The sequence below is a fragment of the Pleurodeles waltl genome, chromosome 4_2, assembly GCF_031143425.1.
Source record: "Pleurodeles waltl isolate 20211129_DDA chromosome 4_2, aPleWal1.hap1.20221129, whole genome shotgun sequence".
NCBI lineage: Eukaryota > Metazoa > Chordata > Amphibia > Caudata > Salamandridae > Pleurodeles > Pleurodeles waltl.
The window spans coordinates 1065784930-1065798894 of NC_090443.1; positions in this window are offsets into that span (position 1 = coordinate 1065784930).

The following is a 13965-nucleotide window of genomic DNA, read 5'->3' on the forward strand; positions in this document are numbered from 1 at the left end:
AAGAAGAACAGTCAGTATTGCACCCACAAAGTTTTGCATGTCTCCTAGATAAGCCTTGGCTTCTGTCAAGGTTCGTTTGATTGGTTCTCAGGAGAAGTACCCTTAAGAGGCCCACCTCCCGGCAGCTCTGACTCTGATTGTATATATATATAAATATACAGAGTATCTGAATGGCCAGACGATGGGAAGGGAATTATGGAGATTACTGCGGGCAGGGAGACCTGAAAGCAGAATATAATAATTAAAATCCTGTCCTTTCTCTCAGTAAATATAATATCAAGGTTAAAACACATAGGTGGTCATTATGACATTGGCGGTGTAATGACTGCCACTGTTAAAGTGGCGGTAATACTGCCAACAGGCTGGCGGTAATTACCGCCAAATTATGACCATGGTAGTGAGACCTCAAATAGACATCCAATGTACCACACCAAAAAGTCAGGGCGTTAACAGCACCGACCACGGCAGTAGCCACCTACCCCCAAGCAGAGAACACTAGATACGAGGGGAAATTTAAAAATGGTTGGTGGCGGGGTGTTTGTCAACTGGCAAAGTATTTGCTTTTATAATAATAATAACAGTTTTTCTCTTTTTTGTTCTAGTTCAAAGCTTTTGCTGTCTTTGCTGTGACTTGTTGCAGTTTTGGCAGTAGTTGTCCTGCGGTTTTCGTAGTTGCATGTTTTAGGTAAGTAAATAAATTTACTCCAAGTGAGTTTTGTTGCCATGCATGAATGACATGATTGTAGGTGGTGTACTGAATGCAGGATTGTGTGTGAAATTGTCCTTAGATTTATGCACAATGATTATTGTGTTGTCTTATGTCTAATTTTTTTTTTTTTTCTCTTTTTAGTGGGATATCATTGGTGATTGCTGTGGCTGTGCAGAGTAGTTGCTGGTGAGTCAAGCTTTTTCAGGCAAGTGAGCAGTATAGTTTTTGAGTTTATAACTCTTACTGATAAAGCTATACTTTGGGGGTCATTCCGACCCTGGCGGTTGACTACCGCCAGGGCCGGGGACCGCGGATGCACCGCCAACAGGCTGGCGGTGCATTCATGGGCATTCTGACCGCGGCGGTACAGCCGCGGTCAGAAACGGAAAACCGGCGGTGTCCCGACGGTTTCCCGCTGCCCTGGAGCGCCGCCATGGGGAGTCCGACCCCCTTACCGCCATCCTGTTCCTGGCGGTTTTCACCGCCAGGAACAGGATGGCAGTAACGGGTGTCGTGGGGCCCCTGGGGGCCCCTGCAGTGCCCATGCCAATGGCATGGGCACTGCAGGGGCCCCCTAACAGGGCCCCACTGAGATTTTCAGTGTCTGCACAGCAGACACTGAAAATCGCAACGGGTGCAACTGCACCCATCGCACCCTTTCCACTCCGCCGGCTCCATTCGGAGCCGGCATCCACGTGGAAGGGGGTTTCCCGCTGGGCGGGCGGACGGCCTTCTGGCGGTCGCCTGCCCGCCCAGCGGGAAACTCAGAATTACTGCAGCGGTCTTTTGACCACGCAGCGGTATTCTGGCGGTTCCCGCTTGGCGGACGGCTCCCGCCGCCCGTCAAGCTCAGAATCACCCCCTTTGTTACTTACCTTACACAGTCGTGGTTGTTGGTGCTACATTTGTCCAGTTAATTTTTGTAGGAAGGATCATGGCTAGCCGTAGGATGACCGCTCAGCAGGTTGTTAGTGTGCTTTTTGAGTCATCTTCTGACCATGAATATGAGACTGACTCTGCATCTGAGGCAGACGAGGAAGTGCAAGATTCTGGAAGTGAATTTTCTGTCAGAGAGGAATCATCTGATGATGAAGCAACTCTCAGTGCTGATGAAGGGCCTGTTTTAGAGGAGGACACTGATGTGCCGATGGTGCAGGAGCCAGCGGCTGAAAGGCTTCCCATTGGAAGCCCTGACACGTGGGTTGCACCAAACATGGAGCAGCCACAGTTGCCTGCGTTTACTGGTTTTCCAGGGTGTCGAGTTAATACGGAAAACTTTTTGCCCGTCAACTTTTTTAAGTTGTTTATGGACAATATATTTTTGGAAGAGATTGTTGAGCAGACTAATTTGTATGCAGAGCAGTTTTTGAGGGACAACGCTGCCAGACTTAGGCCACACTCTAGAGCTAGCCGGTGGATTCCCACAAATCTGGAAGAGTTGAAAAAGTTCTTGGGTTTAACTTTTTTGATGGGGCTGATAAGGAAGCCATTGCTGTCTTCATATTGGTCTACTAGTCCCTTGATGGTAACTGCTATATTTCCTGCCATCATGAGTTGTAACGGGTATGAGCTTCTTCTTCAGATGTTGCATTTTGTAGATAATGCTTTAGCCTTGCCACGAGATCATCCTGATTCTGACCGTCTTTTTAAGATTAGACCTGTCCTTGATCATTTGTTAGATCGTTTTTCAGAGATCAGAGATTCAGAGATCTATGTTCCACGCAAAGAAATGTCTATGCTGTCTGAAAGTAGTACAGGATATGTTTATAATTTCCGGGTCTACACTGGTAGGGATTCCAATATTGACCCCCCTGGTTGTCCACCCACTTTTGGAGTTAGTGAGAAAATTGTGTGGGAACTTGGTAGACGACTGTTTAACAAAGGTCACCATTTATATGTAGATAACTTCTACACTGGAGTTCAGTTGTTCAAGGAGTTGTTCAGAGTGGACACTGTTGCTTGTGGCACAATCCGCTCTAATCGGAAAGGCTATCCAAGAGAGCTTGTCTGTAAAAAACTTGAGAAGGGTGTCATGACCACACAGCCTTGCCAAATCAAATCAAAGAAATGCTTGAGAAAAGCAAAGAGATATCCTCAGTGGAGACAGCAAGGCCCAAACTGGAAGAAGGTTTGCAGAGTAATCTTGCGCTTATTTCAAAGGAAGAATCAAGAAGAGAAGATTCAAGATGGCCGTCGTGAGTCCTGAAGGTTAGTTACAGTTCTAGTCTTGCAATCGGTTGGTTGCTAGGTTACGAGCTCTCCAGCTGGAAGCCTTGCACTTCAACTGAGGTCTGCCAGGAATCAGCTGTGTGGAGAGCGCGCTTCAGAACAGAAACTCCTGTGAGGTAAAATTACACTTGAAGACTATTTTACAGAAAACGTGATAAATATTGTCAAGGTTTATTCGAGGAGTTTGATAGTAGACCGTTCCAGTGGAGGTTTGGCAAGGCTACAGAGTTTAATGTATGAATTAACCTTATGTTTACAAGGTTCCTGTTTAAGATACCAAAGTCAAAAGAAAAACGAACTTTAACAAGCAAGTATTTACAAATACCAAGGTTATAAACGAAGGCCGAGTTTAACGGAGAAATGAATGTTAACAAGTAAGCATTTACAAATGCAACGGTAATAAACCAAAGTAGAGTTTAAAAGAGAAACATAATTTAATAAACAAGCATTTACAAATACAAGTTATCGACAGATGTCGAAGTAAGAAAAGAGAAACTAACTTTAATAAACAAGCATTTACAAATACAAGTTATCAACACATGTCGAAGTAAGAAAGAAGAAGCGAACTTTAATAAACAAGCATTTACAAATACAAGTATTGACAGAAGTCAAAATAAGACAGGAGAAACAAACTTTCACAAGCAAGAATTACTAATGGAATAAATGTAATTGAACTCTCTAATGTAAAGTAGAAACCAACTAACATCAGCTGATTTGGAGAACGCATTATCACCAACTATATATATATATATATATATATATATATATATATATATATATATAGCAACATAAAACCAATCTCTAACAAAGGTTGAGAAGTTCTTCCAGAATCAGTAATAAGCATTTTTAAGAAGAGTTTATCATTCATAGAGAGAAGCAAGGCTACAGAAAACTCAGGGTGAGTGAAGAAATAATAGAATATAAGAGTAGAAAGTGTAAAACTGATGTTTTATGTCCCTAGTAATTGCGACTGTGACTCTTGCAGGTGCTGCATCCAATCTTAAACGTGAAGAGGCAGACTGAGTACTGACGTTCATCATTTCTGTGGCAGTCTCCCTACAATCCCATTCCCCTTTCCCCCTCCGGGGTACTCAGCACGAAGGATTAAAATTAGTTGTGAGTAGCTCGGGCCGGGACTGAGGAGTTATTTTCTGCTTCTGAGGAAATCGAATTGAAGTATCCTGACAGATTGAAGTGCCATCACCCTAATTTTAGGGAAAAAACAGATTTCCTCCTGAGCAGAATGGCAGAAGGAATTGATATAAAAGCATTAGCCACCGTTTTGGAAGGGTTACAGAAACAATTAAATAACACCATAGAAGAAACAGTCCAAATAAAACAGCGAATAAATGAGTTAGGGAACACCGCTAAATCAAATGAATCTGTGTTTTCACAAATCCCTAGCCCTTCACAGTCTGCAGGTATATCCACTCAAGTAATTCATGCGGTTTCCCCTATTATTCCTTCGGCTCAACCCGAGCGCTTCAGTGGGGATCCAAATAAGGCGCAGATTTTTCTGACCCAATGCTCATTGCATTTTTTATGTAGACCAGTCATATTTTCAGAAGACTAGTCCAAAGTGGCATTTATATTGTCTTATCTGACAGGTGATGCAGCCGCATGGTCCATGCCAATAATATCCAGAAATTATCCTGTTTTATATAATTTCCAAATTTTCAAGGAAGAGTTCTTAAGAATATTTGATCGGCGAACTGCAGCTCAAGCCACTGACAATGAACTATTGGAAATCTGGCAGGTAATAAAGATCTAGTAGCCTATCTGGCTCATTTTAATAAACTCATTGTAGAGACTGCCTGGCCGGAGTCAAAAAGAGCCGCCATATTTTATCGTGGACTGAGAGATGAATTGAAAGATGCCTTAGCACAAGTTCCAAATAGACCCACTGAAATTTCGGAGTCAATTGATCTTGTGTTACAGACTGACCACCGGTTAACCGAACGAAGAGCAGAAAAGAGAAGAGAATAACGACCATTTCCCCTGAGAATTGATTGTGTAAGAAATGATCATACGAGAGCCGGAGAAGGGATAACGATAGAAGAACCAATGCAAATTGGTTCCATCCGAGGTCCTTTATCTAAGGAAGAAAAAGAGAAAAGAAGATTGAATCAACTATGTTTATATTGTGGTGCATCTGGGCATTTTGTTAAAAACTGTCCCAAGAAACCCAAAGCTCGTCAGTCGGGAAAAGGCCAGCTTCATCAGTAGAGGGAGTTGCCCTGATGAAAGCAGAACACAAGACAGCTCCTTTAGATCAACGAGTGGCAAATACCTTACAAACCGCAGCGCTACATTTGGTACAAATAGTATCAGTTAAGACCCTTGAGAAGGAAATTCAAGGGATCTCAGTTATGATAGACTCTGGAGCTACGGGAAACTTCTGTGATATCAAATACGCTCGTAAAATGGGTATTCGATTTATCAATAAATCTACTTTGGAAGTAGTAAGAGCTGTGGATGGGACCAATCTTTCTTCAGGACCCATTTCCCATGAGACCGAACCAATTCAGATGCAAGGTTTTGGTGGGCATCAGGAGCAGATAATCTTTAATTTGATAGATGCTCCACAATTTCAACTCATTTTGGGTCTGCCCTGGCTTACAGAATATAATCCACAAATTGATTGGAGCAAGAGAACGAACAAGATGAATTCCTCTTACTGCAAAGAGAATTGCTTTCATGATGGAGTGGAAGTGTCCACCAAGTCCCAAGCGGCCTGTTTATCATCACACTCTTCAATGCTCTGTGCACTAAAAACAACAGAAACCCAAAAGAATATGAGGATTTAGTCGCCGTTTTTGATGAAAAGGAGGCTGAGAAATTGTCGCCACATCGACCCTACGACTGCAAAATTGAACTGAAGCCAGGTGCGATATTGCCATGTAGCAGAATATACGCATTTACCGAAGCAGAGAACCAACATTTAAAGGAGTATTTGGATCAATATCTTGCTAATGGTTTTATTCGTCCTTCTGAATCCCCAGTGTCATCCCCACTATTTTTCATACCAAAGAAGGATGGGGGTCTTCGAACTTGCATTGATTATCGAGCCCTCAATCAGGTTACCATCAAGAATCGATACCCACTGCCTTTAGTGTCAGTTTTATTAGATCAAGTAAAGAATGCTAGAATCTACACCAAATTGGACCTGCGAGGAGCATATCATTTGATACGAGTGGCTTCAGGGGATGAATGGAAAACTGCTTTTCGGACTCGATACGGATTATTTGAATATCAAGTGATGCCTTATGGGTTATGCAATGTTCCCGCTGCTTTCCAGCATTTCGTTAATGATATATTACGAGAATTCCTCGACCGGATTGCCGTGGTTTATATAGATGACATTTTAATCTTTACCGACAATCTACAGGAGCACATTTCCCATGTTCGATCCATCCTCACAAGGTTGCAAGAAAACCATCTCTATGTAAAACTGGAGAAGTGTGCATTTCATGTGGAACAAGTTGAGTTCTTAGGATTCATTTTGTCACCAGAAGGAGTTAGTATGGATCCTACCAAGATAAAGACAGTGCAACATTGGCCTTCTCCTTGCAATGTCAAAGAGATCCAGAGTTTCTTGGGGTTCGCTAATTTTTATCGAAGATTCATATCCAATTTTTCTCAAACAGTTACACCCATTACTCGATTGTTGAAGAAAGGAGTGAAGTTTGAGTGGACAAAAGAAGCTGAAAATGCTTTTAATTTTTTGAAGAATTCCTTCGCCTCAGCTCCAATCTTGCTCCACCCCAATCCGGATGAGCCATATTATGTGGAGGCAGATGCTTCAGATATTGCCTTAGGAGGTATCCTTTCCCAGCGTCATAAAGATACAGGTCAATTACATCCAGTGGCCTATTTCTCTTGAAAATTAACACCACCAGAGATAAATTATTCAATTGCGGATAAGGAGCTATTGGCAGTTAAAGAAACTTTTCATGAGTGGAGGCATTACATTTTGGGAGCTAAGCATAAAGTGACCATTTACACGGACCACCGAAATTTACAGTTTTTAAAATCAGCTCGAACTCTAACAGCTAGGCAACTGTGTTGGTCCCTATATTTTGCAGACTTTGATTTTGTTATCACTTTCAGACCAGGAAAAGTAAGTAAATGGGAAGGCAGATGCTCTATCTCAAATTGATACTGGTGCAGTTAAAGAGCCTCCAGAAAAAGAATTGATTATTCCACAAGAGAAGTTCATATCTGCCATATTGTATGAAGATTTAACCAAAGAAATTCAAGAAAACTTAACATTTAAAGGAATGCTGAAGTGGTCCAAAGAAGGCCAAGGAAGAGAAATCAAAAATGGTTTGCCATACTTTAAAGGTGCACTGTATGTTCCGACTGTGGAGCTGCAAGAAAAAAATCTTCAGGCTTATCATGACGATCAATTGGCTGGACACAAAGGAATTAAAAAAACTCAAAATCTGATACAACGAGAATTTTGGTGGCCAAAAATGAAAACTCAGTTAAGACAATATGTGTCAACTTGTGACAAATGTCAAAGAGGGAAATCAAATAGAACAGCTTCACAAGGTCTGTTAAGACTTTTGCCCACTGCACCCCATGCTTGGCATACTGTTACTATGGATCTTATAATGGACCTCCCTAGTAGCTAAGGTTTTAACACTATCCTAGTTTTTGTAGACACTTTCACTAAAATGGCGCATTTCATTCCTCTGAAAGAAATCCCTCGAGCCCCACAGGTTGCACAGTTGTTTACACAACACATAGTACGTGCCCATGGTATCCCAAAAATTCTAGTTTCAGACAGGGGGTCCCAATTTGTTTCTCACTTTTGGAAGGCTTTTAGTAAAAGATTAGGAATTGATTCTCGTTACTCTACCAGTTACCATCCTGAAACCAATGGGCAAACAGAGAGAGTGAATCAAGAGTTAGAACAGTATTTAAGACTCAATTTATTTGATCAAGAGAAGGAATGGCCCGAGTTGATGAGGGCAGCTGAATTTGCTTACAATAATGCTGTTCATTCCACCACTGGGTTCACCACCTTTTATCTGAACCATGGTAGACATCCTAATGTAATGTTGGGTAAAGAAGATGATTCAGTGCCTGCAGTAGAAGAGATGGTGAGGGATTTGCAGACCACGTTAGTTAGAGCTAGAAAAAACATCATTCAAGCAAAAGATTCATATAAGACTCAGGCTGATAGAAAAAGAAGAGAGAGCCCCATTTATTCGAAAGGAGACAAAGTTTGGTTATCCACTTGTCATTTACGTCTCAAAGGAAATCGCATATTTCAGCCACGATTTATAGGCCCATTTAAAGTTGACAAGATGATCAATCCAGTGGCAGTTAAATTGCAGTTGCCAGCTCATTTAAAGATACATCCTGTTTTCCATGTCTGCTTGTTAAAGAAAGGTCCTCCAAATTTACGTCAAAACTCCCCTCCTAGTCCTATCCAGATTAGCTCTGCAGAAGAGTATGAGGTCAATCAAATCTTAGATTCCAAAATCCGTAATGGTAAGCTTTATTATCTAATTGATAGGAAAGGTTATGGTCCAGATGAACGATCCTGGGAGCCACACAAGTATGTACATGCTTCAAGATTAGTGAGAAACTTTCATAGAACCTACCCAAGCAAACCTAAATTGGAGAACTGTTCCTTGAGGGGGAGTACTGTCATGACCACACAAACTTGCCAAATCAAATCAAAGAAATGCTTGAGAAAAGCAAAGAGATATCCTCAGTGGAGACAGCAAAGCCCAAACTGGAAGAAGGTTTGCAGAGTAATCTTGCGCTTATTTCAAAGGAAGAATCAAGAAGAGAAGATTCAAGATGGCCGTCGTGAGTCCTGAAGGTTAGTTACAGTTCTAGTCTTGCAATCGGTTGGTTGCTAGTTACGAGCTCACCAGCTGGAAGCTTGGCACTTCAACTGAGGTCTGCCAGGAATCAGCTGTGTGGAGAGAGAGCATGCTTCAGAGCAGAAACTCCTGTGAGGTAAAATTACACTTGAAGACTATTTTACAGAAAACGTGATAAATATTGTCAAGGTTTATTTGAGGAGTTTGATAGTAGACCGTTCCAGTGGAGGTTTGGCAAGGCTACAGAGTTTAATGTATGAATAAACCTTATGTTTACAAAGTTCCTGTTTAAGATACCAAAGTAAAAAGAAAAACGAACTTTAACAAGCAAGTATTTACAAATACCAAGGTTATAAACGAAGGCCGAGTTTAATGGAGAAATGAATGTTAACAAGTAAGCATTTACAAATGCAACAGTAATAAACCAAAATAGTGTTTAAAAGAGAAACAAACTTTAATAAACAAGCATTTACAAATACAAGTTATCGACAGATGTCGAAGTAAGAAAGGAGAAATTAACTTTAATAAACAAGCATTTACAAATACAAGTTATCAACACATGTCGAAGTAAGAAAGAAGAAGCGAACTTTAATAAACAAGCATTTACAAATACAAGTATTGACAGAAGTCAAAATAAGACAGGAGAAACAAACTTTCACAAGCAAGCATTACTAATGCAATAAACATAATTGAACTCTCTAATGTAAAGTAGAAACCAGCTAACATCAGCTGATTTGGAGAACGCATTTTCACCATATATATATATATATATATATATAGCAACATAAAACCAATCTCTAACAAAGGTTGAGAAGTTCTTCCAGAATCAGTGATAAGCACTTTTAAGAAGAGCTTATCATTCATAGAGAAAAGCAAGGCTACAGAGAACTCAGGGTGAATGAAGAAATAATAGAATTAAAGAGAATTAAGTGTTAAGAGTAGAAAGTGTAAAACTGATGTTGTATGTCCCTATTCATTGCGACTGTGACTCTTGCAGGTGCTGCATCCAATCTTAGACGTGAAGAGGCAGACTGAGTACTGACGTTCATCATCTCTGTGGCAGTCTCTCTACAGTCCCATTCCCCTTTCCCCCTCCGGGGTACTCAGCACGAAGGATTAAAATTCGTGGTGAGTAGCTCGGTCGGGACTGAGGAGTTATCTTCTGCTTCTGAGGTAATCGAATTGAAGTATCCTGACAAAGGGACAGTGCAGTGCCTTGCAGAATGATGAGCTGCTAGCTCTGAAATTTGTAGACAAGAGGGATGTATACATGCTAAGTACCATCCATGATGAGAGTACTTCACCTGTGGCTGTTTGGGGTCAGGTTGCCAAAGTGCACAAACCTGTGTGCATCTTAGACTATAATAAGCACATGGGTGGTGTTGATAGAGTAGATCAGAGGTTGGAACCTTACACTGCTGCTCGTAAGTCTTATGTTTGGTATAAGAAATTAGCGGTTCACTTGTTCCACTTGGCAACTTTTAATGCTTTTGTTGTGTTCAAGGACAGTTCTCCAGAGTCAAGGATGACATTTGTGAAATTTCAGGATTCTATCATAGCTAGCCTTGTTGTGCTGGAACAGGCAAGAGTTCTGTAGGAGGCTGGCCTGGCTTGTAGTGGGTACCAAGGGGTACTTACACTCTGTACCAGGTCCAGTTATCCCTTATTAGTGTAGAAGAGGTGTTTCTAGCAGCTTAGGCTGATAGAAGGTAGCTATAGAGGAGCAGCTTAGGCTGAACTAGGAGACATGCAAAGCTCCTACTATACCACTGGTGTCATATGCACAATATCATAAGAAAACACAATACACAGATATACTAAAAATAAAGGTACTTTATTTTTATGACAATATGCCAAAAGTATCTCAGTGAGTACCCTCAGTATGAGGATGCCAAATATACACAAGATATATGTACACAATACCAAAATTATGCAGTAATAGCAAAAGGAAGTAAGGCAAGCAATGTAAAGTTACAGTAGATTGCAATAGGAGCACATAGGTATAGGGGCAACACAAACCATATACTCCAAAAGTGGATGCGAACCACGAATGGACCCCAAACCTATGTGAGCTTGTAGAGGGTCGCTGGGACTGTAAGAAAACAGTGAGGGTTAGAAAAATAGCCCACCCGAAGACCCTGAAAGGTAGGTGTAAAGTGCACCTACAACCCCCAGAGAGCACGGAAGTCGTGATAAGGGGATTCTGCAAGGAAGACCAATACCAGCAATGCAACAGCAGTGGATTTCCGGACCTGAGTACCTGTAAGACAAGGGGACCAAGTCCAACAGTCGCGACAGTGTCGAGAGGGGGCAGATGCCCAGGAAATGCCAGCTGAGGGTGCAAGGAAGCTGCCACTAGATGGAAGAAGCTTGGTGTTTTGCAAGAACGAAGAGGACTAGGAACTTCCCGTTTGGAGGATGGATGTCCCACGTCGTGAAGAAGCTTGCAAAGGTGTTCCCACGCAGAAAGACCGCAAACAAGCCTTGCTAGCTGTAAGGGTCGCGGTTAGGGGTTTTGGATTCTGCTGTGGTCAAGGGGGACCAGGATGTCGCCACTTGGATGAGGAGACAGAGGGGGCGCCCAGAAAGTCAGGGAGCCCTCACAGAAGCAGGCAGCACCCACAGAAGTACCAGATCAGGCACTTAGAAGAGGAATGAACTGGAGTCCACCCAAAGTCAGAAAAGGGAGTCCCACGACGCCGGAGGACAACTCAGAAGGTTGTGCACTGCAGGTTAGAGTGTCGGGGACCCAGGCTTGGCTGTGCACAAAGGAAATCCTGGAAGAGTGCACAGGAGCCAAAGCAGCTGCAAATCACACGGTACCCAGCAATGCAGTCTAGCGTGGGGAGGCAAGGACTTACCTCCACCAAACTTGGACTGAAGAGTCACTGGACTGTAGGAGTCACTTGGACAGAGGTGCTGAGTTCCAGGGACCACGCTCGTTGTGCTGAGAGAGGACCAAGAGGACCAGTGATGCAGTCTTTTGTTGCCTGCGGTTGCAGGGGGAAGATTCCGTCGACCCACGTGAGATTTCTTCAGAGCTCCTGGTGAAAGAAGGAGGCAGGCTACCCCCAGAGCATGCACCACCTGGAAACAGTCGAGAAAGCCAGCAGGATGAAGCGATGCAAGGTTGCTAGTAGTCGTCTGGCTACTTTGTTGCGGTTTTGCAGGCGTCCTGAGCAGTCAGCGGTCGATCCTTTGGCAGAAGGTGAAGAGGGAGATGCATAGGAACTCTAGTGAGCTCTTGCATTCGGTATCTGAAGAATTCCCCAAAGCAGAGACCCTAAATAGTCAGAAAAGGAGGCTTGGCTACCTAGGAAGGAGGATTGGCTACTAAGAGAGGTAAGAGCCTATCAGAAGGAGTCTCTGACATCACCTGCTGGCACTGGCCACTCAGAGCAGTCCAGTGTGCCAGCAACACCTCTGTTTCCAAGATGGCAGAGATCTGGGGCACACTGGAGGAGCTCTGGGCACCTCCCCTGGGAGGTGCAGGTCAGGGGAGTGGTCACTCCCCTTTCCTTTGTCCAGTTTCGTGCCAGAGCAGGGCTGGGGGATCCCTGAACCGGTGTAGACTGGCTTATGCAGAGATGGGCAGCATCTGTGCCCATCAAAGCATTTCCAGAGGCTGGGGGAGGCTACTCCTCCCCAGCTATCACACCTATTTCCAAAGGGAGACGGTGTCACACCCTCTCTCAGAGGAAATCCTTTGTTCTGCCTTCCTGGGCCAGGGTTGCCTGGACCCCGGAGGGCAGAAACCTGTCTGAGGGGTTGGCAGCAGCAGCAGCTGCAGTGGAGACCCCAGAAAGGCAGTTTGGTAGTACCCGGCTTCTGTGCTAGAGACCCGGGGGATCATGGAATTGTCTCCCTAATGCCAGAATGGCATTGGGGTGACAATTCCATGATCTTAGACATGTTACATGGCCATGTTCAGAGTTACCATTGTGGACGCTACACATAGGTAGTGACCTATGTATAGTGCACGCGTATAATGGTGTCCCTGCACTCACAAAGTCGGGGGAATTTGCCCTGAACAATGTGGGGGCACCTTGGCTAGTGCCAGGGTGCCCACACTCTAAGTAACTTTGCACCCAACCTTCACCAGGTGAAGGTTAGACATATAGGTGACTTATAAGTTACTTAAGTGCAGTGGTAAATGGCTGTGAAATAACGTGGACGTTATTTCACTCAGGCTGTACTGGCAGGCCTGTGTAAGAATTGTCAGATCTCCCTATGGGTAGCAAAAGAAATGCTGCAGCCCATAGGGATCTCCTGGAACCCCAATACCCTGGGTACCTCAGTACCATATACTAGGGAATTATATGGGTGTACCAATATGCCAATGTGAATTGGTGAAATTGGTCACTAGCCTGTTAGTGACAATTTGGAAAGCAGAGAGAGCATAACCACTGAGGTTCTGGTTAGCAGAGCCTCAGTGAGACAGTTAGTCATCACACAGGGAACACATACAGTGCACATACTTATGAGCACTGGGGCCCTGCCTGGCAGGGTCCCAGTGACACATAGACTAAAACAACATATATACAGTGAATTATGGGGGTAACATGTCAGGCAAGATGGTACTTTCCAACAACAGTGCATTTCACTTTTATGAAATCTCTTGTTAATAAATTTGATCTGCTGAACCATCACTCACCCTCGTGCCAAATCCAACCAGTATGTTTGGTTAAAAATGACAAAACCTGCTCCGCTGTAATCAGGCGTCGCAGCACACTTGTGACATGCTAGGTGTCTCAGGTGGGACCCCGATGATAAAGCATGCCACGAACTTGATTGGTGGGTGAGAGGTCTTTTTCACATAACCTAAGTGCGTTTCTTTTCACAATTTTAGTGTTTGGCACATCACAGACTTATGTGGACACATCAAAATGATATATTACAAAACTACCTGTGTTTGGGGGGGATGGGTCACCTATGTTTTTGGTCCTGGGTGCGGCCTTCATCTAGGGAAACCTACCAAACCCAGACATTTTTTAAAACTAGACACCCCAAGGAGTCCAGGGAGGTGTGGCTTGTGTGGATCCCCCAACATTTCTTACCCAGACTCCTCTGCAAACCTCAAAATGTGCTTAAAAAAGCATATTTTCCTGACTTTTCTTTGTACGATCACCGCTCCAGCACAAAATTCCTACTCCCCAGCGTTCCCCTCAGTCTCCCAAGTAAAAT